Source organism: Corvus kubaryi, unplaced genomic scaffold (genome assembly GCF_017639235.1).
Source record: "Corvus kubaryi isolate FWS band 111438036 unplaced genomic scaffold, C.kubaryi_AGA036_p1.0 66, whole genome shotgun sequence".
Taxonomy (NCBI): Eukaryota; Metazoa; Chordata; class Aves; order Passeriformes; family Corvidae; genus Corvus; species Corvus kubaryi.
Window position 1 is genome coordinate 4,561,855 of NW_024582054.1, and position 25,941 is coordinate 4,587,795.

General features: G+C 42.9%; 1 long non-coding RNA gene across 1 annotated transcript; it reads left to right on the plus strand.

Moving 5' to 3' along the window:
- Positions 1–1,037: 1,037 nt before the first annotated feature.
- LOC121674097 lies at positions 1,038–23,998 on the plus strand. Its single transcript, XR_006019444.1, has 2 exons — positions 1,038–1,289; positions 22,056–23,998. It is a non-coding gene; the product is annotated as an uncharacterized LOC121674097 (long non-coding RNA).
- The last annotated feature ends 1,943 nt before the right edge of the window (positions 23,999–25,941 follow it).

A 25,941-nucleotide genomic window follows, 5' to 3' on the forward strand; every position in this document is an offset into this window, starting at 1 on the left:
ACTATCTAGAAAGTCTTGTAAGGGTTGATATGAAATTTTATGCTCTCACTGGCTTGTTTATTTTACCAAGCCAAATGATTCAAACTAGATTTGAGCCACCTTGTGCTTGCAAGGCATTCTGTCTAATAATCTAGCTGGGGGCATAATATTAACTACGAAACACCTTTGAGACAGTCATGAAACATCATAAAGGATATTGGAAAACTTAATGTAAGGACTGACACATCATCTCTGGCCTTTCAGAAACCTTTTGAAATTTGAGAGTATAAATGGCTATGGCTCCATCTTTGGAGGAAACAAGAAAATATGAACCTCTCTCCTGCAGCATTTTGCTTGCAAAGGAGGTAATAAGATTGCAAGAAATTGGGTTGCACTGACTTAGTCTTATTAAGACTGTCAAGACATACCGGCAAGCAAGGCAAACTTTAGTTTCTTGGGCACAGCAAGAAACATCTTATGCTGCGAAGCCACTGACCTGATTTCAGGTGTTGATGGCTAAAAGTGAATTGGTTTTTGACAGCTCCCCTTCATCTGAGCAGGTGATGGCTTGGGGTGCATGGAGGTGAAGGCAGGTTGCTAATTGCCCTCTCAAGAGTGCTGTTTGGCAAACCTGCACTGTCTTTGTGTCAGCAAAGAAAGCATCAGCTGGAATGGCAGCTTCTTGTCTCTGGCTTTGAAGGGAATTACATACAAGTGACAGAATCCCAAAATGCTCTTTTGCCAATTTAGTAGGCCGGTAAGGATTCATGGTAACATTTTTTCTAGAAAAAGAAGTAAGATACAAGGAAGGATGTAGAACAGGCTTGCACAGACAGTTAAGTTCCTGTTTGTTATTAAATGTTTTAATAGTGGTAGCTCAAAGAAACCTCAGCCAAGAGAAGTAAACCCTCCTGTTGCGGCAGCTAAGTCCACTTTACACCCCACAAGTTACCCTAAAAGTGGTCTCTCCCTACAACACTGCGCTAGAAGGTTCTCCCTTTGTCTAGATTCTGCTGGTCACTGGCCCTCTCCCCCCTCCCATCCCTTTTCCCATTGGCCCCTGTTATGTCACTCAAGCTTGCCTCTGCCCCCTAGCCCTCAGACTATCGGTTTTGGATGCTCTGCCCGCCTTTGGGAGTTTTCGATAAAACGGCGTGGGCGTTCAGTTTTGGGTTCTCCTTGCCTCTGTTCCCTTTGGGGTGTTGCCATTAAGCATCTCAGAACTGCAGGCAGAGAACCCCTCTCGCCTCGCTGTCTCCAGCTGATGCACAGACCGTGGGTGTGAGCGGCTGTTCGCAGCCACTGCGAAGGTGGGATCGGGGGCACGCGTGGGCGCTGGCAGAGCGCCGCCTGAGCGGTGCATGAGGGACCCAGCAGGGACAAACGCGGCACCGACCCACCAGAGCCCTCCTTCCATACCCTCCTTTTAGACATGCAGGTGTACTCCTTCAACTGCAGCCTGAACTAAAGGTGCCAGATTGATTGTCTCACAGGCTGGATATTATGTACTCGAGCATATCCAGAATTTCCTTTAAAAGGAAACTTTTCAGTTACTGAAAAGATAATCTTTTAGATACACACTCACTGCCAAGTGGCAGAGTTCCCTTCCTAAAGCTGCAAACTAGATTAAATAGGGACTGAAAGCTGTGAATCTCTTATGCCTTATGTAGATAATTGAATTATACCTCCATGTAGTAACATCATGCTTAAGTCATAATACTGTTTAAAAGTGTTACTAGTATAGCTAGAGTAGGTCTAAGCTTGTTTCTCCTCAATTTTGAGTGCAGTGGGAGAACATAGCAATTTGCTACTGCAAATTGCATCATCCTATCATCCTTAGCTAATATCAGGTAAAACAACCATTACTCTTTGGTTTAAATATTTGCTCTGAGAGAGAAATTCAGAAGAGATCCCTAAAAAGAACCAATTAACTAAGTACCTCTAATGAGTTTCAGTAACATCCTAAGAATTATAAGGACCTACTATCCCATGGGAAAGAAAACAGAGCAGAATCCTTTGGCAAAGCATAAATCTCATTTTAATTGAGATCATAAACATGCTGACTAGCTAACCTAATTTTACTTCTGCATATAATACTGTGTGCTCTCCTTGCTTACAAAGTTTTAACTCGTATTCATGTCATCAATAGCAGTATTTAGTTTATTTCTAAATCAACAGAAGCCATTTTTTGCTACCACTGCTGCAAGAGAATTCGGCACAATAATAAGATCATATTAAAAATAATAGGAAACTAGTAAGTCTAGGGAATAAACACTTCAGGGGTAAGTAAACTGTTTAATCAGTCAGGTCAGTACATCTGCATGTAAACCACAATTTCTAACCTGTGCTCTGAGGGAACTGGGAGGGGAGGCCAGAGAGGAGAAGTTTTAAAATTGCCAGATGAAGCTGACACTTGAGTGGCTCTGTTGTTGTGGCCATTGGTAAACTAAAATCATGTATGATACTTAGGAAAAAACAACATTGCATGAATTCAGTTACCTTTTTTTTCATTTATCATTCTCAAACTGTGGCTGATTTTTGAGTACTTTTAAAAACCTTAGAAATTTTGATTTTTGTGATAACATCCTTTATACTTTTTCAGATTCATCTTTTGCCTATTATAATTTTTCCTACTTCTTTTTCCATGCTTCTATCTTACTTGTTCCACAAATATTATCTATCTGCCTTTTTTCCATTGCTTCCTTTTCTAAATGCAAACAGATTCACTACATCTTAGCTTGATGATCATCTCTGCTTTTATTTTTTCTGCTTTGAGGTAGCACTTGTGGGATGAATAAGAACCTGCCTGGAGAATTGTCATTTAGTTAACAAATAAGGTTACTAAATTCCTCGTGTGATTGAAAAAGACAGGGAAAGGCAGATAAAGCAAAAATAAAAGTCTTGTATGGAGCCGTACAGCACTAGTGAGACATTATCATCACAACTGGAGATGTGCCCTCTCGTGGTCATACTGCTGCAAGAGCAATGCCTTGTTTTAATTAAGAGCAGGCCACTGTTCAGCTAGTACTTCAGCATTTTAGTTTGGTAAGACTGGTTTTAAAACACATGTGAGAGCCCTAAAGTGTGAGTTGGCTGGACAGTACAATGCTACAAGCAGAGAAACAGTTCGGAAAAAGTGAAGTTGTGTGTTGAACTGTCCACACAATTTTAGAGTACAGTTTTTTGTGGCAGTATTCTGGAAATACAGATCAACTTTCCCTACTGAGACCTAAAAAGAACTCTATCACATAGTTTGACTCCCAATGCTATGTATTGAATCATAAAGCTCAATAAGCAGACTTGGAAGACCTAAGATATAATGACACGATTTAATTTCTTTCCAAATGTCAGATGTCATTTCTGATCTACAGTTGAATATAGATCAGAAATACAGATTTAGTCTGCAGGTAAATATTGTTGATTAGTTCCACAATTGATTCTTATTGAAATCAACAAGGTATTCTTGTTTTCTAGGATAAGGTACTCTGATTTAATTAGGAATATGCAATTATGTTACTCTTTGCATTTGAATAGATAGCACATTAATTTTAGAGACTGAATCCAAAATTGTCCATACAAGATGAAATAGCTACCTTCATTTTGAGCTAGGCATCACAACCCTGAGTCACTGCAATTTCTGCCAGAATCATAGTCCCTGGTGGCTCTTGCCACAAGTGTGCTGAAAGATGCAGAAAGCAGCATTACATCTGCTATTACACTACTAATTAAAATGTATTTTAATCCCCTAAAAATATCATAATAGCATTTTCATTCTCTGTGCTTACACATACCAATAGATACACACACAAGAGAAGATAGTTTTATCTGCAATGTAAAATCTCTGAAAGGGATCTCTGTGATGTACATTATTTCACAGAGCACCTTTTGTGCCCACTATTCAGGAACTTGGCCTTTGTGGCCAGTGCAGTCCCGTAAAGGAAGTTGCAGTGGTTGAAACGTAACAGCCTTCACACTAGAAAGTGTGCTAAAGGTTATTAAATGACAAATACATAGATACTCACAAAACGCAAAGTCAGAAACTCTGTACCTTCATTTTTGTCCATCCCATGTGAATTTCTTCCAGGAGAACCATGTATTTCTTGTAAACATTGTCCCAGTCTGGGCACAAGAACGAAGTCCTACTGCAGTCTCCATCTTAGTATTAGGGCAATATAGCAGGAAGACTTCCACTCAGTGTAAAATCCACAAGAGCACAATGCCATTTTCTGCCTATTATTACCCCAGTTGTATGTTTTGTTATTCTTGCTTGAGGTTTTTAGCCAGTGTCTGTCAGATTTCTCTCATTTTTTTCCCAGAGATCTCCAATCTTCAAAAAGACTTTGATTTCTGATTCTGCTGTCGGGGTCTCCTCCCCTGCCATGTAGCCCTGCGAGAGGGGCCCTGAGGGAACAGAGACGGGCTTTCCCTGCCCTGGTCAGCTCGTTCCCCACTGGTGGTTTGGTGTTTCCCTGCGCGGGCAAAGGACCCTCAACCCAGACTGTGAGAGTTCCTGGGCAGAGCCCGGCCATGCGGCTGGAGAAATAAACATCTCTCTGAAACATCTATCAAGAACCAGTCCATAGATACTTCTTTTCCACGGGACTCCTGGTTTGATACATCGTGTTACAGTATCCCCACTGTAACATTCTGCCACTCAGCGTGTGGTTTTTTTTCCCTCAGGGTTTAAGCTGGTTCATTTCATCAACCCATGTACCATCTCCACATAAATGTATATTAAATTATTCAAAATTATTGCAGTCTGGGGAACTCCTAGCCACCATTGCTGGAGGTCATGACCTTGCTGCTTCAGTGAAGTAGGTAACTCCTTGAGTCAGAGTCTCAGCACAGCCTTTTTTATTCTCTTTGAAAAGTGTTTTCTTCAGGCTGGGGTACTCCTTCCAACTTACTGCTGTACATACGCTCACCATATGCACACCAGTGGTACAGCAGCCTGGAGACACTGGAGCTTAGGGAGTCCTGTCTATATTTGCTGCTGCCCAATTGCCTTCCCTGCCAGCAGCCTGAAGGGCAGGAGAGAAAGGTCTAATGCATCTCTTTTTCCACGTCAGTGCCTCTGGAAAATGTCCCCAAAGCAATCCTATGGCTATTTTTAGCAGCTGTGAAGCTTCTTACATCTTTACAGGACAAGATAGCAAAGCAAAAATTCCTTACTTCAAGTCTGAAGTAAGAAAAATCATCATAATACAAATTGTCTACTAAACCAAATTTCCATTTTTCATAAATATATCAGTAGACCAGCTTGCTGTCAGTGGGTGGATGACTGCAATTACTGAATACTTCTAAAGAAAAATGTCCTTCTATAGTTTTATTACTATGGATACTTTTCCCAATAGAGTAAAACAGTTTAGACTTACGAATCAACCAAAAAGATTTAAATAGATGGATTTAAAATAAGACTGGAAGATAAGTGCATAAGTGCTCCAGAAAATCCAGGCCATAATTCATATATCTTTGATTATGCACTTCTAAAGACGGGAAGTGCTCATTGAAGTTAATGAATATTTTGGTTCTTTATCAACTTGCAGATCAGAGCCTTGATATAAACACAGCTGGTGTGTGTTCAACGACATCTACTGCTTTGCCAGTTGTAGGATGTTATTTAATGAGATCTTCTGAGGATGTTTATCAAGTTAGCTTGAGTTTGGCAGAAGTAGATTATGTAAGCACTTTACAACAGAAACATACACAAAATATGCCTAAAGCTTTTAAACTTCTTCCCAAAAAATGCAATTTAAGCATGAAGTTGTATATTGCATATTTCATAAAATATCATCATACTTATAAATTGGACGTGAAATTTGTGGGACATGGTTCATCTATGACAAAGAAGTAATTAAGATTTATATTTAGTTTCACATCATAGTACATCTCTTTGATTTGATTTTAAAATTCTCTTACTACAGATTACTATTTGACATCTAAGTTGTCCATGTGTGACTTCTATGGGAACAGTGGCCCTGCCTAAGATATCGCCATGCCGTACCACGTGCTGCAGTGAAATGGATGATCCATAAACAGTTCAATGCTTTTTCAAAAGAAAATAAATTAACACACCTATTTGTGGAATTTCTCAGAAAAAAATTGGAGTTTGCTAGATCTCAAGGTTAGGCAATATAAGAAAAGTATGAAAAATATTCTGGATTGGGGTTTAAGTGGTTACAGTCTGTTATCACAGGATAAATGCCATTTGATATTTATTTTAGAAGCACACAGAACAAAGGATAGGGAGATGCTGCCCACTGGTAGAATCAGCTGACGTTCGAGGTTTCCTGTTCTTAGGGGTTCCTGGCATCCTGTACAAACCTGCTGTCACCTTGATGCTGCCTCACAAAGGCATATCTACTTAGTTGTGGTTGGTAATGTTAAGGTGAAGGAACTAATGGATCAAAGGTAATGAATAAAACTCCCAATGCTCTGACTGGATGACTTGTGAGAAAGAAAGCAAGCTCACTGATAACTGTAAAGTGAAGGCCATTTCTGATGGGAGCACTAATTTTAGTCTTTACTGAATTCTGAGCCTAATATGCTGATGTTCATGTTCTTCATATGTCTAGGTGAATTGACTAAACTTCCTGCTTATTCCCACAGCCCTTGTAATGAAGATAAGGAGAAGGGAGTAGCCATTTTTGTGGGCAAGAGACAGTATCAAATTATTTTTAATATTACTAGTGGCATTATTAATGTTGGTTCTATTCATCTGAATGGGAACTTTGACTTTCAGGGAAACACGGGAAGGTTGTGCTGAGTGTGTTTGAAAATCCCACTGACAATGTGACTGTTCCGAGTGAGAAACTATTTATATTTTTACTGTATCTCTGCTTCTGCATTACTCTCTTCTCTGGAAATGCAGCTCCAGTTACATTACCAAGTTCCTACAAATCTGGACTGGAAGTGATGTTTGTAAATTAAATTAATGCTTCACCATCCACACATAAGTCTCCTTTAAGAAAATATTGCATAGCCTCAGTATGATAAAACTTAGTGTAGCTGTTCTCTCTGTTTTCTACTGGCCACTGCAACCTTCTGAGAAAACACTAATGAATTACTCAGAAAAGAGGAAAATGAAGTTTTATCATGTGAGAGGTGAAATACAGGAAACATTTCAATAAAGCAGTATTCCCTTGGCAACTTCTAAGCTTTTCTGTCTAATGCAGAAAATCAAAGTGATAGTTTCCGCACGTGCACAGGAAGGTATATGGGGTGGGACAGAGAAGAGGCACAGATACAAACTGATTTTAACATTTCGTAGTCATCGTTCTTATAAAGTAATAATTCTTTTATTCTCAGAGCGAATGCCTGATTTCAGTTTGCTCGTTTGCTTCCGTAGCTAGGAACTTTACTTTTTCTTCGAGGGAAACCCCAGCCGAGGTTGACGTGGCGGTGAAGTTTTCCCTTTGGCCACTAGATGCTCGCACAGCCCCACGGCTCTGGATGCTCGCGGTCGCCAGGCAGGAGCCGGGCTCTTTTACAATAAAAACAAAACAAAGAGAAGGCCTTAAGCTAGAAGAATATCAGGGAGAAACTTCCCAAAAAATCAAGAATTTCCAGAATCAAAGTCCGTGTACTGTCTTGATTTGGTCCATGAGTGCATACATGATGACACTCCTTAAATTAATAATCAGACTTTTTCTAAAGACTGGATAACACGTTTGGTGCACATAAAATGTTAGTTGTTCATTTTTCGTCACTTCAGCACATATACTCTGCCTTATTTATTGTATAAACCATATGAGCTCTGCATTCAATATAGAATTTTGTGTATGTCTTCATGCCATCTTCTGTGTTCACAGAATCCTCATTTTCTACCTGTGGTTAATAAACTTTCAACTTTTCTGGATAGCACCTAGAAGGCCAGATGATCGTATTCTCATCTTGTGGAAAAGAAGCTGAGCCACAGAGGGTAAACCCAGCATTTCCCAGGGAAAGTATATAATCACATATCCAATATAAGAAATCTGTTCTACAAACTTTGGTGCTCTAGAGCATGTTTTAATGCACTCTGTGTTCAAAGCCCAAGCTGGCTTTGGTTACTGCAAGGGCTCAGTACCTTTGCAGGATGCATCCCAGATTTGGGAGCCAGAAGGAACAGGAGTGTTTGTCCCCCTGTGATGCTGAACAGATGGGGTGGAATCTAGCTCTCCAGAGAAGCCCTCAGTGGTCTTGGGTAGTCCCTTCCAGCTTTTCTTGACACCCGTGGCCTGGCCTGTCTGTTTGGGCTCTTCTGCAACGAATTATAGGACACGTTCCTGACACAAGGGCTGCTCTCGGTACCTAATTTAGAGGAATCGCTTCGAACCAGTGGCATACCAGACGTAGGAAACCGAGTGAGGTGTCAACCCTATGCTACGCCACGATCACATCACGGAGGGGCACTGTTGCCTTTGGTTAAAGCACCAGCCCTGGAAAACGAGCTCGGAGTGTAAAGAATCTCCGTCCCCAGCCCTGGCGCTACTCAAACAAGCTGCCCTACTCCATCAAGAGTGCACTACCCTGATATCCAGGAATATGTCAGAATTAGAGAAGTAAAGCCTAGTACTTGGGTTTTTAGCTCAGATTAGCACTTACTAACAGCTGTGAAATTGCCTCTGAGAGTTATCCACTCGGGACTAACAGAGACCGAGTCATTTTGCATTCAGTGACTACACGGTATGATTCGAATGATCTGAATTAAGGTAGAGATAACAAGCAACATCTCATTTCCAGGCTCTCATACATTCATTTCTCAAAGAGACACCAAACCTTGAATTTAACAAAACTGATTTATCCATATAATTTCAGTCTCCTTCTGAGTGCTGCAGACAAATTCAGGCATCAGATCCTGATCTTGGTTGCGGTGATTGCGGAGTGAAAAAAGCACCAGTAGCTTCAACAGATTTTTATTACATTAGTTCCATTTGTGCTGAACTACCACAAAACTGTTCTAGCCTCGAAACTGGCAGCTTAGTTACATGACTCTGAAGGTCCTGGTCACTGCACCAGAAACAAGATTACAGAAGGCTTTTCCTCTTAATGGCACTTCTTCCAGTTTGTACTTCTGGCATGAATATTCTTTTAAAATAGCTCTCTGAAGGCAATTAAGGAAAACAAAAAAATAAGGAGAATAAAGAGACTGTCATTAGTAATCCAAGAAGGGTTTCATTTCTGAGAAAGGATTAACAATGAAGACAAAGAGCAGAATGAGAAGGCAATTGCTGTTGTCATTATCAGCAATTTCTTCAAATTAAGTTGGCAAGTCTTGTATTCAGTGTGCAATATTCATTGTGGATTGGCATTTGAAAAGATTTGTAAGAATTAAAAGTAAGTCTTTAGAGCAAAGCAGCAGCAATATAGTCTTGGTTTGTGACCTTGGGTAAATTCCATCAGGACTTCAGTGCAGCTCTAGCCATGTAATATATCACTTGGTCCTGGGGAGATCCTGTATCTTTTCTCCTGATCCCTCAGGGAAAAGTCAAGCCCGTGAAGTTTTTTGCAGACCAGCCAAAACTTTGCTTTCTGCTTTGCAGATCTGTATAGAAACAACATAGCAGACCTCTGCAAAATTAAATGAGCAGCCTGGTTCAGAGTGAAGGAAACATTAATAATAATATTAGGGTGAAAGAAATTGAGCTGGGAATTTCCTTCTTTGCGATAGTGAAGAGCTTCACCATGTAATGGTGAGTTGTGATAGGGATGGCCGAAGAACCTCAGCTAATTCATATAATAATAGGATTTGCTTGGTGGGGAGCTCACTCCAGTGAGAGGAACGAAATGTCACTGAACATGTGGAATTTCTAAATGAAAAACTATGGTACAATATTAACATTGTTTCCTTCAGCTCATATCATCACGCAAATATCATCAAGGAGATGGAAAATGTCAGGGTGTGGCCTGTGCCCATCCTTCATGATCTAAGGTACTGCCCCAAAACAATGGGCTGGTGGCTCCTCAAATCTGCCTTTCCCTGTCTTTGCCAAGAATGCATTGGAATACCTTAATTTCATCCTGATGCAGAATGAGAAAACTGCATAAAGCATCCCAGATTGTGAGATTAGTTCAGATCATGTAATCAGGAAACCTGATGTCTTTGTCCTTTAGTATCTTCCAGCTTTGCTTAGCCGAGGCCGCTGTGTTCAAAAAACAGAACGAGACCTTGCTATTGTCATTCAGCCTCACACTTGCTCCTTGCAGTGCTTCTCTTGGCATTTCCCACCATTCTTTCATGTCCTGCATCTCTGCTGCTCCTGCCTCTTTTCCCCTCTGCTTTCCCTGCTTTCTCTCCTGCTTTTGTCTGCTGCTCCCCACTGTGCCTCTGTTAATCCTTTTGTTGTGTCCCTCATGCCGGTGCGAGCACCAGTCCCCTGTCAGCCTCCTCTGCTCTTCCTGCTCCTTCTCGCTGTGCATCCAGCCACTTCCCCTCGTATATCTGCCGCTCTGCCATGCACAGCTGCTGCTCTTCTCCCCACCTCCACCACTCCCGCTGCTGCTGCTGCTCCAAAAACAGTTTTGACCAGCTCTACCTCCAAACAATGAGGCTTTGACCTCTTTCCCCTGGGAGAAGATTTCACAGCCAAACACGTCTCACTGGCAGGAGCTTTTCCTGATATTCAGCCTGTTTCCTTCTCCCATTGCTCCTACTTAAATCTCTTTATATTGAACTAACAGCTCATGCCCCAGGCTAGGTGTTTTACCCCTTCTTTTCTGCCTGTTGCAAAGAAGGGCTGGATACAGATAGTGTGGCCAAAATGAACAGGGACACACTCCTAATATGCAGCTCTGTCTGTCCAAGTAAGCAAGCTCCTGTTGTACCCAGAAGGAGCAGAACAAACACTCTTACCATAATGAAAAATAGGCCACATGCCTTACAAAAATTCACCAAGGGCCAAATCTTGATCAGTTTTTATTCATCTGAAGGAAAGATACTCTACGGACAGCTGTGTCAACAGCCTGTGAGCCAGGGGCTGAGTGAATCTGAGCTCCTGAAGGGGAACAGCGATCTGAAATAGGTGAATAAGGCCCAAACAGAGTATGTTTGGATGTGGAGGGAGAGGTTTGAACCGAGGAGGTAGAGGAGAAAAACACTGGGCTTCCACAGAGTGCAAAAGCAGGAGACACTGAGTTTAGTTAGTGCAAAAAAAAAAAAAAAAGGGAAGAAATAAAACAGACCGTATGGAAGGGAGAGGGGTGGGAGGGGGCTTCAAACAGCTGGATGTGGGCTGAGGTGCATTAGGTGACCTGCAGTGGGATGACAAGGGTTGAGTGGGGCTAAAGATGAACGCATCCCACACACACAGTGAGGTCAACAAATTGTGGAATGACTGAACAAACTGTGAAGAGACTTGTGTTTTAAGGGTGAAGATTGTGTTTTAACAAAGCATGAGAAAAGTGCTCAGTTGAAGAGGAGAGTAAGACTGACACTAAATCTCCATTTTAGAAACTTACAGTTTCTAAGGCAGCCAGCCGATGTCTGTATACCTGTCTCCATGGCTGGTGTGAAACAAGTGGTCATCTACCCACACGACCACTGAGACTCCTCCTTGCTAGGCTCAACACACATGCCAGGGATAGAGAATGCAGTTTTCCTGTGTAGAGAGAGCCAACTGAACTGCTGAAGAAAAGCAGAGGTTTTCTGTGCCTTCCTACCCTCCCAGCTGCACCTTCTGGACACTTATGGGCTCTGGCACTTGTTCACACCTTTCATCAACTGATCTCATTCACTAAACTATCACAAACATATCCATTCTTTTTTTGTGATCAGTTTTCTGCTGGCTTAGTGAATTGGTGCATAGCAAGGGTTCAGAGAGCATAATTTTTAAATCACGAACTACAGGTGCTTGGGCACAGGATAATGAAGATGAAGGGAAGATGGAGCATTATTTTTCCTCATCAGAGGCAGGACTTGAACCTAGCTGAGTGTACACAGCACTATAACCTGAGTGAGCATCTTCTTCTTTTTCTCAGGTGTTTTAAACTATGCCAACCAATATGTTCCCATTAGCACGTTGTAAGGGCTGCTCATTTTCCTAGTCTAGACAGGCCTTTCAAGCAGACATGCAGATCTGCCTTCAGGCATTTTGTCAGGGCAATCCTCAAAAGCACCTTTCAGAGGCTCAACAGACAACTTCAGATGCCAATTTGGAATCTTATTCTTGGTGGTTAAAATAGCTTATTTTGGCCAGTCCAAAAGCTAAATTATTAATACCAGATGAATTAATAGCAGTGAAAACTGCTCATTAGAAATTATAATGGCATGGAACACCATAACAGATCCCCTATAGTGTAAATCAACCTGGTCCCATTTATTTAATGAAGCTACAACTGCTTACAGCAGCCAAGGACCTGCCCTAACATTTTCATGCTTTTGCATGGACCTAACATACCATTGCAACCTTCTTGCTCAATTTTTCTGCCATTCTTATAATTTTTCCCTTAGAGGGCTTCTTTAGACATAGCAAAGACTGCTTGGTAATTTTTATGTCTAGCCTCCTATTTCCCTTGCTACTCCCCCATGCAGTAATTTGTGTGAGGAGAAGGTAAATCAGAGCCACATGTTCCCTTTATAAGCCTGAGATAAAGGACAGCAGCAATATCGTTTGCTGTGAATTCACTGGGATTAATCAAAATGCTGTTAACTATGGAGAAGATCACAGTATCAGCATGCTTCCTCTGTTTTGCCTGTTACTTTGTTGGGGAAAGCTCAGTTTCTTCTATCGATGTAAGATGCAGCTGAGAGTGGTGCATCATGTCCTGGGCTTCCTAGGCAATGGGCCCATCACCCTCCAAGAGGCTGGCACAATTAGATATGCCATACTCAGCCAACCAAATATGCTGTACCTAATGAAGGCACTAGCCGAAGGTATGGAGAACATACAAATATTTTAAATTTCTTGGTTACTCCCATAACAAAAAGAGCTAGTCAAAATCAGAGTTTAGTTTGTTAATGAAAAAATAGGAGAGGGGGATTACATTGTGATTTTTTCTAAGTAAACTGTAATAGTCATGTAAATGTGAACACATGACATTTTTATTTTGAAGTGCCACCATTGTAGTGTGCGTGTATGACTCTAATCTCTTTTGTCTCCTGTATTGGAGAGGGAGTTGTGTATTGCTTGCATCATTGGTTACATCCCACCAAGGGAAATACAGTCCAGGCAGTTTCTGCAGCTCTACAACAAAGATGGGCATTATTACTGGATCAAAGAAAAACCTCCTTTATTAATATCACATCTAGGGTCCACCAGGCCACAACAAAGAACCATGATCTATTCCAATGAAGTCAAGAGCATCACTGTGGAATTACATGAGTGCAGACTAAAACACTTGGTCTTATTCTGGCTGTTTTGTCTGTTCCCAGTTACTCTAATTAGCACTTCCCTGAGGACTGATTAATCCACCTATCTCCAGCTGAAGAATGCAAAGCTGACTATTTGAACAGAAATTTAATGTTTCCCACCAGATATTTTTAGGAACTATTTATTTCATGCCACATTTCCTTCGTTTTGCATCTATGTTTGAGTTATATATGTGCAAAAAAGTGTGTGTGTCCTGTGCTTATATCTATGCTGGAAATAAATTCACAGATCATTTTAGCATCTCAGGTAATGCTCTTACACTAGAGCTGCTGGGCAGTGCTTGTTTGTAACACGTTTCCTTAAAATCAGTGTTTTCCAGAGTGTTTCAAGAACTAATTATCAATAACATTTAATGAACACTCAGCACTCCTGGACTAGTCAATTGTACCACCTGTAGGCACATGGCTTCAAATATGACTCCTCTGCCACTTTAGGAGTGTTGGAGGGACTTAGGCATTGTTGATATTGGTACTGGAACAATTTTGCCCAAATCAATGCTGCTATATTCATCTCAAGCTTAGAGACTCGGGGGATGTTTTCTCCATTTCATTTTGGGCTCTGAGATGTGCAGTGCTTTGCTGAAGCTTCTAGCATTGAATCTCAACAAATGATACCTGAATGTGTTGCTTTGAAGACAGAAGAAATTCTTACATACAGTGGGACCTCTTAATACTTCTCTAGGGCACTTCCATCACCTACCATAACTTTGCTCAGAGCCACCATGCTTTGCTGTAGGCTTTGTTTGATGGAAGATGCTGCACCTGAGGTACATAAACATGTGACTTATCAACATAAATATCCCCCTTTCAGCAGGAAACTAACCATAATTGCAGTGTAAAACCCACACCAGTATTCCAACCAGTTGGTGTAAATGAGGATAGGGACACATCAATTTACAACACAAACAACTGGGCCATGAACAGAAGGGTGCCAGCAGCAGCTGCACAGTTCTTACCTGTCAAGCAGTCACCCAGCACAGCCCAACACAAATGTGAGGTGGCTGCCTTTCCTCCTCCTCCCAGGACCAAACAGTTTCAGGTTACTCCATGCTGGCTGTGGGCAGGAGTATGTCTCTGCACTGGAAGTTTCACAGGCTTTGATGATTTAATATGTCTGTACCCTGAGGACAGGACTAGGTATTCCTGGTTTTCAGTCACAACCTCTGATCTTTTAAAAACTTGGTTAGCTCTTCTCTGCTCATTTCCTTTCCACCTTGCTGGCTTAATCCAGGCTTTGGTCAGGTGAGATGGCTCTGGGAAGCTTTCCCACTGTGAGATAGCTACTCCATTACCTCTATTACTGTGCATTTGTTTAATTAATTGCTCATTTTGTTCCTGTGCTGTTGTGCTGGCCCAGTGCACTTACGGTATGCATGAGTGCCTAAAAGGTGATGAGGCTCCTAGGGATGACTCTGTCCCTTTCATTTATTTATGGAAGTTGAGCACATGATCCCTTATAAATTGCAGGCACCACTTGCTCAGCCTGACTGTAGATACAGTGCCACAGGCTCCAGCCCCTCTCAGCTGGCACTGACGGCAAGCAAGGACAGCAGCAAGGACCATGCTGCAGAGAGCAGGACTGATCAGCCCAGATCAGGAAAGCAATTAAACTTTATGTGGCATTTGAACTGTGGACCCGGAGGTGCACAAAATAGCCTTTGGCCACTCTAAGATCTTTTTTTTAAGTGCTGTGACTACTTAACAGAGGTAATTGTAAGAGCACAAATCAAGGGTTCTGTTATTCCTCAAGAGGCCAACATTTATCACAGCAGACTTTAAAATTAATTTGAAGCATAGAAATTACGAGAATTTACATAGCAAATGACTTATTGTCAACAGGCAATGTAGCAGAAGCTTTAGCAACAGCAGCTGAGACAAGCAGCCTCATCAGTATATGGGCTTATATTTAAGCACTGAACTATGGCAGAAGCTGACAGATGTTCCTTCTGGTAGAGTGCCGGCTTAAACAGCCCAAACCGATGGTTCTTATCCCTGAGCTGCTCTTTCAGATGTGCCTTGGTCAGTCTGGGTCACCATCCAACCCCACAAACAGCTACAACGAAAAAGGAGGAGGGTATTGGCACAGGGTGGGAAGGAGAGGGGGTGTGAGGGCTTGAGCCAGCAGTGCTGCTAAAAGCCATCCTTGTCAAACTAGGTTCTAGCAGTCTGAAGCCCTGGGATCTTTGCTCCTTTTCTGCCTAGAGACAGCTTTGAAGGTTGCTCGAGCGTCACGCTCGGTGTTTCCAGGCACACTTCATCCACTGTCCCAATCTCTGGTGTGTGAGCAGGGAGTGGGCATAGTGGGATATTGTAGGATATGCTGCACCTGTGTAAAACACAGTCAATAGATGTTTCACTAATGTATACTTGGAGGATGGGATGAAGGAAGGTGACAGTTGTCCTCCATAGCAGATCTGTGTGTTGAGGGAGTCCGCTGAGGCACAAAACCTTCCCTGCCAGGCTACCTCAAGTCCAGTGCAGAGAATTTATTGTCCTGGATCCAGGCCCAAGGAGTGCAGCTTTGGGTCTGCTGCTATTTGAGTAGTCTGGGACCAACAATTTACCTGTAGTTCACTTTTCACCATCTGTTAAACATCTTAAGACAATTGTGCTGAATGTCAAACATGTTGGATTCTGTATCAGCTGGGTTGTAATTAATGAGTGGCTATGATGTGGCTGTTGGAAGACTTCCACAAAAATTGGAGCTTCTTTTATCCACAACAACTCTGCTCCCCCTATTCATCCTCTGCACTTTCCCCGTGGGTATGTGTGGCTGAATCACACAGCGCTGATCTGGATTTCCTTGTTCATAAGCACTGCTTTTGTCCAGTACAAAAAGGAGATGCCAAAGAAGGTTGTTGACTTTGTGTAATTTCTCTGAGGTGCTCAGATACCGAGTTGCTGAGCACATTCTTGATAGATGAGATTAGATAAAGGAGTGAGATCAAATAGCAGTTTTCTGTTACTACCTTCCAGACAGTTGAGATGGAGCTAATATGATGGGCATCTTGGGAACACCTAAGAAAGATAGGTCACTGAGAATCAACTAAATAAACCATTCTCTCCTCCTAGAACTGTGCAGACACTGTCCCCCATCCCATTCATCTCTTCCCTATTCCCGAGACACAGCAGTCTGGGTCTCTAAGTATAATATTTCTGGCTCCTTTTTTTCTTCTTGCAGTGGCTGTTGGAAAACTGGATTTAAAGAGAAGTATGTAGCAAAAAAAGCAAATTTGTAGTTATGAGACTTTAAAAATTCACTAGTAAAAATTCTATCCTTTTTTAAAATTAGCAAGGATGATTATTCTAATTCCAGGATATTTGATTGGAGAGCTAGAAAACTTGCAAAGTATTCTTCTGCTAACAGATTGAACTTGACAATGTTTTGTGAACTAATCCTATGTCTTGGAAAGGCTTGGATATATATTTTGTTCAAATGAGTGGATTCCACAGAATACAAGTTGTCAGTAGCCTGTTAACACTAAGTAAGTTCAGAAGAGTACTGCTCTACTGGGATTTAAATCTTTATCTCAGCAGTAATACTTGCCATCTAATTTTGATCAATGGTTAGAAAGCCATTACTTACTTCCAGGAAAACCTTCACAAAAGCTGTCGCTGGAATTATTTTTTTCTGAAATGCTTGAAAGAATTTTTGGGAAAGATGTGAGGAAAAGATGGAAAATCTAGTCTTCCTGCATGAATACAAAATACTAGAGAAGCATTTCAAACCCTTTCATTCAGAGACATCCCAGGTCATCCTCCTCTTCTTTCCTGTTCCCCTTGTATTCCCCTTGTTCCCCAGTAAAACCTTTGATACTGCCTCCCATGGCATCCTCCTGGATACACTGGCAGCCCATGGCTTGGGGAGGTGCACTGCTCATTGGGCTAAGAGATGGCTGGATGGCCAGGCCCAGAGAGTGGTGGTTAATGGCGCTGCATCCGGTTGGTGTCTGGCAAACAGAGGTGGTATCCAGGGCTCAGTATTGGGACCAGTCCTGTTTAGTATCTTTATGGACAACCTGAATGAGGAGACTGAGTGTCCCCTCAGTCATTTTGCAGGCAACACCATGTTGGGCAGGAGTGTTCATCTGCTGCAGGGTAGGAAGATCCCTCTGCAGAGGGATCTGGACAGGCTGGATCACTGGGCTGAGACCAATGGTATGAAGTTCAACAGGGCCAAGTGCTGTGTCCTGCACCTGAGTCACAACAACCCCAGGCAGTGCTACAGGCTGGGGGAAGAGTGGCTGGAACGCTGCTCAGCACAAAAGGACCTGGGTGTGCTGGTTGACCCTCTCTGCAGAGGAGGGTGATTACAAAGGCTTCTGCTACTTTCTTGAAGAAGAAGGACACTTTGTGCACCACAAACTTCTCTTGGAGTTCCTTCTTGAGACAAGTCTCTCTGACTTGAAGATTAGCACACAACAGAGGCCATGCCAGCAGCAGAGCAAAGAAACATCCCCCTGCACTGAGCTAGTGCAGTACCAATGTCATTAGTTATTTGAAGAAATTGCCAGTCAGAGTAGCCATATGTCCTTAGACTGTGACATTTCTGAGGCTGTACTGCTGTCTGTACCACTCAGAGCTGCAGTACCAAAGAATAAAAGTATCTCTAAAATCATGTCATCCAGCTCTTTACAGGGATGCTCAGCGCTGAAGTGAGCAAGAGGAGATTTCTAGAGTCTCTCATCTCCTGTGGCATCCCTGCTTCAGAAATCCTAGAATCCTTTCCTCTGGAGGAAGCTTCTGGCTATCCTTGGCATCACTGAATGATCCCTTTGTGAACTTGTGTCTAGGTCCTGGACCAGTGCCTGGTTTTCAAATCCCATATACTTTGTGCTACAAGGGGTGTCCCTATTGACCCTGGAGTCTCTGTTCCACCTCAGGCTGAGACTACAGAGGTTTCGGCCAGAAACTTCTCCATTACCTCTCCAGTAAGAGTCAGTTCTTCCGATGAGACCTGGTCTCCAGAAGTTCCCGATGTGGCGGTGTGCATTCCAGATTCCACTTCAATTATTCACATGGGACTGCTCTGTGCTACTTGCTGCTCAGACAGCCTCTCTCTCTCACTTTTCTTTTAAATAAGACATGCTCTCCTCTGACCACAGAGAAAGGTCTCAGGAGCTGACATGTATTTACTGTAAGTGGCGTTCTTGGTCCTACCCTTTTGAGAAGGAAATCTGTATCAGCTGCAACCCCAAAGACAGTTTTAGTGGAGCGCACTAGGAGAGACTTTCACCATTTGAATTGATTTGTCAATTAAACAAGAGCAAATCTAGAGGCCTTTGTCCCTCGGACTTTGGGGACCTTAGGGCTTGCAACTGAGCTTTGAGGCATTTATATTCTGTAGGTTTACTATACAGTGTTTTCTGTTTTAAGAACACAAGGGCCCTGTCCTTGTAAAGCTGCTTTCTGTGCTGAAGGATTTGCTGTCCTTGACCCTGAGAATCCAAACCAAACTGTTCCAAGTCTGGTCTTAGGACTGCTGCTGGTTCCTTGTGACCTGTCAGAAGCACTTTGCTCTTGTGCTCACACCCCTCAGAGAAGATCGATGATTGGCATCACTGCACAGGAACCCTGCGAGCAGCAGCCAGCTCTGTGCAGCACGGCTGGGGTTACTAAATGTCCAAATGGTCAGACAGAGAGTCTTTCTGGACTACTAGAAATTATGTGATAGACTAATTAGAGATGACATTTAGAAAGGATCTTCCATTTTAGTCCCAGAAAGTCTCAGATTTCACCTATAAAAGGGGTGCTCTGACTGGCAGCTCAAGGGCCACACTTTGCCCACAGAAAGTTCTTTTGCTTTGCTGGAAATGGGGAACATCTGCTAGTACTGCATGCATGGCCCAGCAGCTGAATGACCCCTATGGTGCCTGTACATAATCAATTATTAAGAGTCAGGGCCTGCCACTCTTGTAACCACATGACCAGCAAGGCAGGTTGTGGGGAGAGGGCTACAGAGGGATTTAGCCAGGATCACCTGGAAAGGCTGTATTGTCCTACCCATGGCTAGCATGTGTGGGGGAGCACACAGTTTGTTTTACACTAGACTGCTGGGTCAGACAGGGTCGGCAAGACAGTAGATCATGCAGCTTTTAACTGCATTCAAATCCTGCAGAGCGTTGTAGGAGACAGAAGGGCAGACTGGCATCAGCTGTATCAGTGCTGATAGCACTGGTTGGCTTTCTTCTGTGTAGTAAGGGATTATTTGCACTAAGAGCAGCTACTATACATAAACTGGGAAAAAAAAGGTGCATTTTAATACACCAAGCCCAGACACAGCAAGTCCTGGTTTTGTCAAACATCTTCACAGCTGCTTTATAGGCACTCACTTTTGAGTTCCTGAGCCCCGATTAGATGGCCAACGCCCCAGAGCAGCTGATAGCTGGAATGAGATTTACAGCAGCCAGGGTGCTGAGCAGGGGAATACCAAAGGAAAGCAGGAAGGCTGGGATGAATGTGGAGCCTTATTGTTCCCTATAACTTAAGTATTTGAGTGGCCTTGAGTTAGGTACCTGCTTCTTACAATGGGTATTAATGGACCCCAAGTTATTTCATAAGAGTAGTCATCCCTCTGGACACGAGTAACTGGCTCATCAGGCACGTACTTGACATTGTAACCAACGTAATCATTAGAGCAAAGCACAAGATAGAGCAGCTGTAATCACTTTCATTCAAAAGCAAGGCTGGAAGATGAGAGAGCCACATGCCTCGTGTGTCATTGCTGGTGGATAGCTACCACACCAGGGAAATGTCAAGAAACAAAGAGGCATCCTTGAATCCTGGTCTTGCACATCTTCACAGCTCCTGCAAATTCTGTTACATTAAGCATGGTGTAGCAGGAGCCTGGCAGTGACTCAGAGTGTGTGAAAGCCTTCATGCCTGGTAGGCTGTGTGAAGTTCTTATTCATGTCCCTTCCAGGACACCTGTAAGTTAGTCATACTGTGAACAAAGGCACACATAAGAAAAATTAAACTCTTGGAACAACTTTTCCTAAATTTCCATCTCTTCAAAGTCTGTGTGTATAGTCAGTCTTGTTTAGGTTACACATGAATAGCACAGACTCATTTGTAACACTCTGTACTCTTTGTAACACTTTGTACTGCACACCTGCCTGACCACATAACCACACGACCTCCTTGCACCTCTGCTCTGGCCATCTCTGGCTGTTCTAGCTGAATCACAGCACCAGCTTTGCTAACAGTGTGTTTTCACTGTGGTTGTATGAGGGAGTAGCAGTATTAGCAATGCCAAAAATCTGGCAGTCAAGAACAAAGCCACAAAAAAGCAAAAGTTTGCTTTAAAACTATGTTTGTAAGAAGTAATAACTGTGTAGTAGGATTCATTCTACCTGACTTCTTGCAGTTAAGTATTGAGACTTCCTTCCAAGCTTTTCTCCTCCACCACCATGGTTAGAAATAATATTTTGGTCCATGCTCTGGGTGTGCCAGAAACCACTAGATATCTAGAGGCTCACAATGAATTGTTTAAATTGACAATGTTGTTCAGCTGTTTATAAGACTATCTGGCATTTAAACCCAGTGCATGAAAAAATCTGAAGTGGGTAGAAAATGCTGTCAGACCAGAATGGTAGCTGACTTTGCAAAGGTGTAAAGTGCAGTGAAGGATGAGTGGTGCCAGCTGCCTGCATGGTCCCTTGCCTGCCATGGACTTCCTGTGTGGCCCTGGGCAAGTCACATGGCTTCCTTGGGCTTCAGTTCCTTATCATTGTAAAAGATAGAGCATCTGCTCACTGCACAGAGGAGCTGGGGAGATAGACATGTTACAAGGGAGATGTGATGAGGCAGTAGAGTTTCTAAGATTTATTCTCCAGGGTCAAAGTAATAAAGAGCCTCCAAAGTATTGGTTAGCCTCCATTCAGAAATGGAAATTGTTTATCATGTTAAAACTGTTCCAGGAAACCAAGATATTAAGTAAAATACTTCCCTTCCTCCATCTCCCATGCCCTCCCTCAAAAAAAAAAAAAAAAAAGCTGCAACTTGAAAGTGCTAAAACACCTTATGAAATCTCACTTGTCTTTTTCATCAGCCTTCCCTTCAGGTCTTTGCACTTCATGGGAAATAGCTCCACAGGTCTGCAGTGCTGCCTTAATTCAGTTGAGATATTAGTGATACCTTCAAACAGTCCGGCTGGTCTCCTTGCAGAGAAGAGAGGCCAGGCTCTGCCAGTGAGACTGCCTCACAAACCTCAGCTCAGGAAGTAGCTCCGTCTGAGCAGAGCCAGGGACCCCGTGCCTCACGCCATCACTCAGGGTCTGGCTGCCTCAGAGCTCACCTTACCTCCTGTCAGCGTCTTTCACTTCTCCCCATGGATCTGCAACGAAGCTGAGTTACAAACACAATAAAGATGGACCTAAAGGAGAACCAGACCATGTTTTGTAATCAACCCTCCAAAAATTTTGTGGGTTAACAACACGGTTCCACTTTTGACTCATCTCTAGAAATGAGCCTCCTTTCTTTCTGCCAAAAAAGGTGACCTGCCAGCCAGTCTGACGCAAGGTAATTTGTCCTGTTTATCTGATGACTTCGATAAGGCATAGAGATTACTGCTCTTCCTTTATCCTAAAGTACCAAGTTGTTTATATGCTGTAATCCCCAGTGATTCTTTTTACAGTGAGAGCTTGAATGTGACAATAATTTGGAGAAAAATCTTAGTTGTAAAACTAAAAAAGCACTTTAAATATGTTCTTGGTGTATTTTCTTCCAGCTTGCACATTATCCCTAGTCCTGGCCCCTCTCAGCAGTCACGAGATAAGCTTCGAAGAAACAAGGTTGTTGATTGACGGCTCATTAGAAGTTGCAAGAGCAACAAAAGGGAGCCTGCAGCAGCCGGAGCTCACCGCCTGCCTGGCCATGAGGACGCTGGTCAGCACTGGCCTGAGAGGAACAAAGACTGCGGGAGACACTGGAGGAAAACAACATGAAATTTTCATGGTGTGCGAGAAAGGCCAGGTGTAATGGATCAGGGCCAAAGCCTCCCCTGCCCCCACGGCCCCGCCGCATAGACTGACTTTCTATATATAGGCACTCGCGGAGAGCATAGGGTGTGCCATACAGCACGTACACGCGTGCACAAATCCAGGGCACCCTGACTTCTCTATGCCAGACTGAATTTATCTGTCAATCCATTTAGAAATGAAAGGTTCCAAGTACATAGACTGTTAATATCTGTACATATTAGATGTCACAGCTCCAGCCTTAGATAAGGTCACACACTGAGCCAAACTCACCCCTGCAGTGTAAGCTGGGCAAGGCTTACTAGGAGTGAATTTGGCTTAATGTGACTGCCTGTAGTTATGTTTGTTTTTACAAATCTTGTTTATCCCTCGTGTAAGCATTTCCTCATAGTTAGGAGGCTTCTACCAGGAACATGCCAATCCACCTTCGACCCACAAACTAGGGTGTCTGTTTCTTTAGCTTCCCGCAGGGGTCTTCCAAGCCCCCTGATTCAAGTGCTGAAGGGCACTGGTGACAGCCTTCCCTCAATCCTCTAAGTGCTAAACATTAGAGACACATTCATAACCAATTGATGCAAAGAAAATTAGCGTTTGCCCTTTGTATACAGTGTCATCCGACAATAGTTACAAATGAGTTTTAGTTAAAATTTTTCAGTAGAATCTTTTTGCTCAAATTCCCTCTTTTCCATGCTGAGGAGAATTCTGTTTGAGGTCTAGGTAGGTGTGCTTGATGTCAAAAATCATATTTTAATTCTAGTAGGTCACTTAGACTTCTTCAGTAATTACTCAAATAAGCACAGTTATCTGTCTTATCTAGTAGTTATCTAACTTCCAATTATGTGCTTTTCATGAATAGTCAAATACATGGCTTTAAATTTATCTCTTATAAGCTTTCATACTAGTAGAAATTCACTATGCAAGTGGATCAAAATGCCTGGAATATGCTTTTTTTTGGGGGGGGGGCATTTTAATACAATAAATATATGCAAAAACGTTTGTAGGATACTCCTAAATGTGGAACACCCTGGAAAAATACTAGACTTGAACAGAAAATTAGGTTATAGAGGTGGGGTGCAACAAGTTGCTGTTAGATTATTTAAGTTCAGAAACTCACATCCTGCTGGAATTTAGGTAACACTTCTGATTGTTTTAAGACTTTACAGGTTGAGGAGAGCCAGTATTTTGTGAAATGAATAAAATTACACCATAGACATTATTATGCCATGGGATTTACTGATAAAACCTAAATCTATTACTTCTGTTCTGCAGTAAGCATAGCTTAATATTAAATTCCCTAAACCTAGTAGTGTTATGTGAGCATAAAATTGGGATAAACACAGATATAATCTAGAACTTGACTTCAAATTAAGAAAATTACCTTTCCTATAATACGCAATAACCATTTTCATGTCTTTAATATGCTTTCTGCTTTCATAGAGTTGTAAGGGTACTGCTTAAAACTGAATCTTTATTTTAGCAATAGAAAGTCTGAGTCCTGAGCCAGGCAAGGTGATTTGCCTAAGATTGCCTATGGATTAGTTTTGAGCCATGTTTCATTCCTTTGTTCTGCCTTCTCCTTCTGCCAGATCTAATTTTGCTTCCACTTAAGAATTTAATTTACTGGTAGTTAGCTCTTCAGAAAAACTTCCCAAGTGTTATTTGCTGTAAACCACAATAAATAATAAGGATTGAAGCTTGCATACAGAAATCTGCTGATTTCAGTAGAAGTTTGGGGATGGGGAAAGGGAGCTCTGAGAGAATCACCTAGCACTCAGCTACGGCAGAAAGCCTGTAAAAATTGCTATCGCAGCACAGCGATACACAAAAAGGCAGGAGATGTAACCTTTCTCCTATATTGTAACCCACCCTTTCCCAAAGTGGCCGCAGTGAATTGAGAGGAAATATTGAAGCAAGCTGCGCATTCTTCAGGCGCGGGGCTGTGTGGGCTTCCTCGGGCCCTGCGCCACACAAAGGCGAGCACGGCTCTGTGGGGACCCAGCGGTCCCAGGGGGGCCCTGCGCGGGAGCTGCCATATCCCTCCATTGTGATTTCCCTTCGAAAATAGTCTCGTGCTTTACAAAAAGCCCGAAACACAATAGTGTGACTCAGCAGTTTGGATCCGCAGGCCACCAAGCCGGCTCTGTAAAGGTGTTGTGTGTTGTTGCTGGTGACTGAACGACGGAAGATTCCAGTGCTGCCTGCTTTTGGACCTCACTTCGCGGTCAGCCTTGGGTAAGAGAGTCTCCTGTCAGTGCTGCGCTGAGCTGCCGGGGGCTACTGACACATCAGCCGTGGGAGATGCTGAAGGAACAGGCATTCAAGGAAAACATACAGAGAAATAACATAATCGTCAAACCTGCCCCGTGATTTTGGAAAGCCAGCTGGCATCTCGGACTGATACCACAAATCGCTAGGCAGGCAGATGAGGCAGCTATGTCGGCTTTCCTGTCAATAAAGTAGGTCAGACTCTGGCTTGCCTGCCTCTCAGTTACCATAACAATACTATTTGTAACACACTTTGACAACAAAAAGCACTAAAGCTAGAAACTGCAGCTAGTCGCACTCTGTGGCGGTGCTGGGGGCCAGTCGCTGGTCCCCTTCCTTGGCAGGAGAGAGTAAGAGAAAGACAACTGAAAAATGAGACCAGGTGGTGGCAGAAAGCAAAGAGACTGGCGGAGCAGCAAAGCAGATGAGAGGAAGAAAAGACGAGAGGGGAGGCAACATTAGCAAATAAGCAGAGAGGTGAAAAAGTAGAAGACAACTGTAACAAAAGAAAGGGGGGGAAGAATATGAAAGTCGATTTGACCAGAAATAGTCCTGGCTAGCCCCCCTAGAAGGGGAGCGATGACCCAGGTGAGACAAAGGGCTATGCAGCACCAGAGGTGAAGGCAGGGAGTTCACTCCCCAGGGAGTGAACAAACCAGCCCTAAGCCACAAATACAGAGGCAGGGCGCTGCCTGCCCATCTTCCCACAGCTTCCCCCTGCCCCTTGCCTTGCAGCCACTGAAAGGTGGGATCCACGTCTCTCCGCGACTGCCTGCCTCTGCTCACCTTGGCTTCTCCCCACTTCTCCACCTTCTCCTCCTGCCGCTCCTCTGAAGCCAGCAGTTAGCCCGCTCTCTGTGGGAAACGCTCAGGAGAGCTTTAATTGCCCCGAGCTTGTGCATGGGTGCCTGATCAGCTTTCAACCTCCCCATTTTCGTTCCCCACTTTGTTTTCCCCCTAAGTTTTCCTCTAATCACAAGTTCTGAGCAAGATTTTAAAATCTGAGGCAATGCTCAGGTGGGACTTCTGTACCCAAGGTACAGATGAACATTTGAAAAGCTGACCATTTGGGGTTTGGGACTTTTCAATAAAGCAGTCCTTTGAACCAGTGTGCTATTTGTTCAATTGTTGATTGTTTTTCCATGGAATTTTTTAAGCCATAATGTTTAAGTTTCCCTTTAAAGAGCAGACAACTCTTGCGCTTCACTGTTTTTTGGTTTCTTTTTTTTTTGTTTGTTTGTTCCAGACGGCTCCATTTTCACCGAGTACCCCCCAGATTTTTTCTTTTTCCTTTTCTTTTTTCTTTTTTCTCTTTTCTTTTCTTTTCTTTTCTTTTCTTTTCTTTTCTTTTCTTTTCTTTTCTTTTCTTTT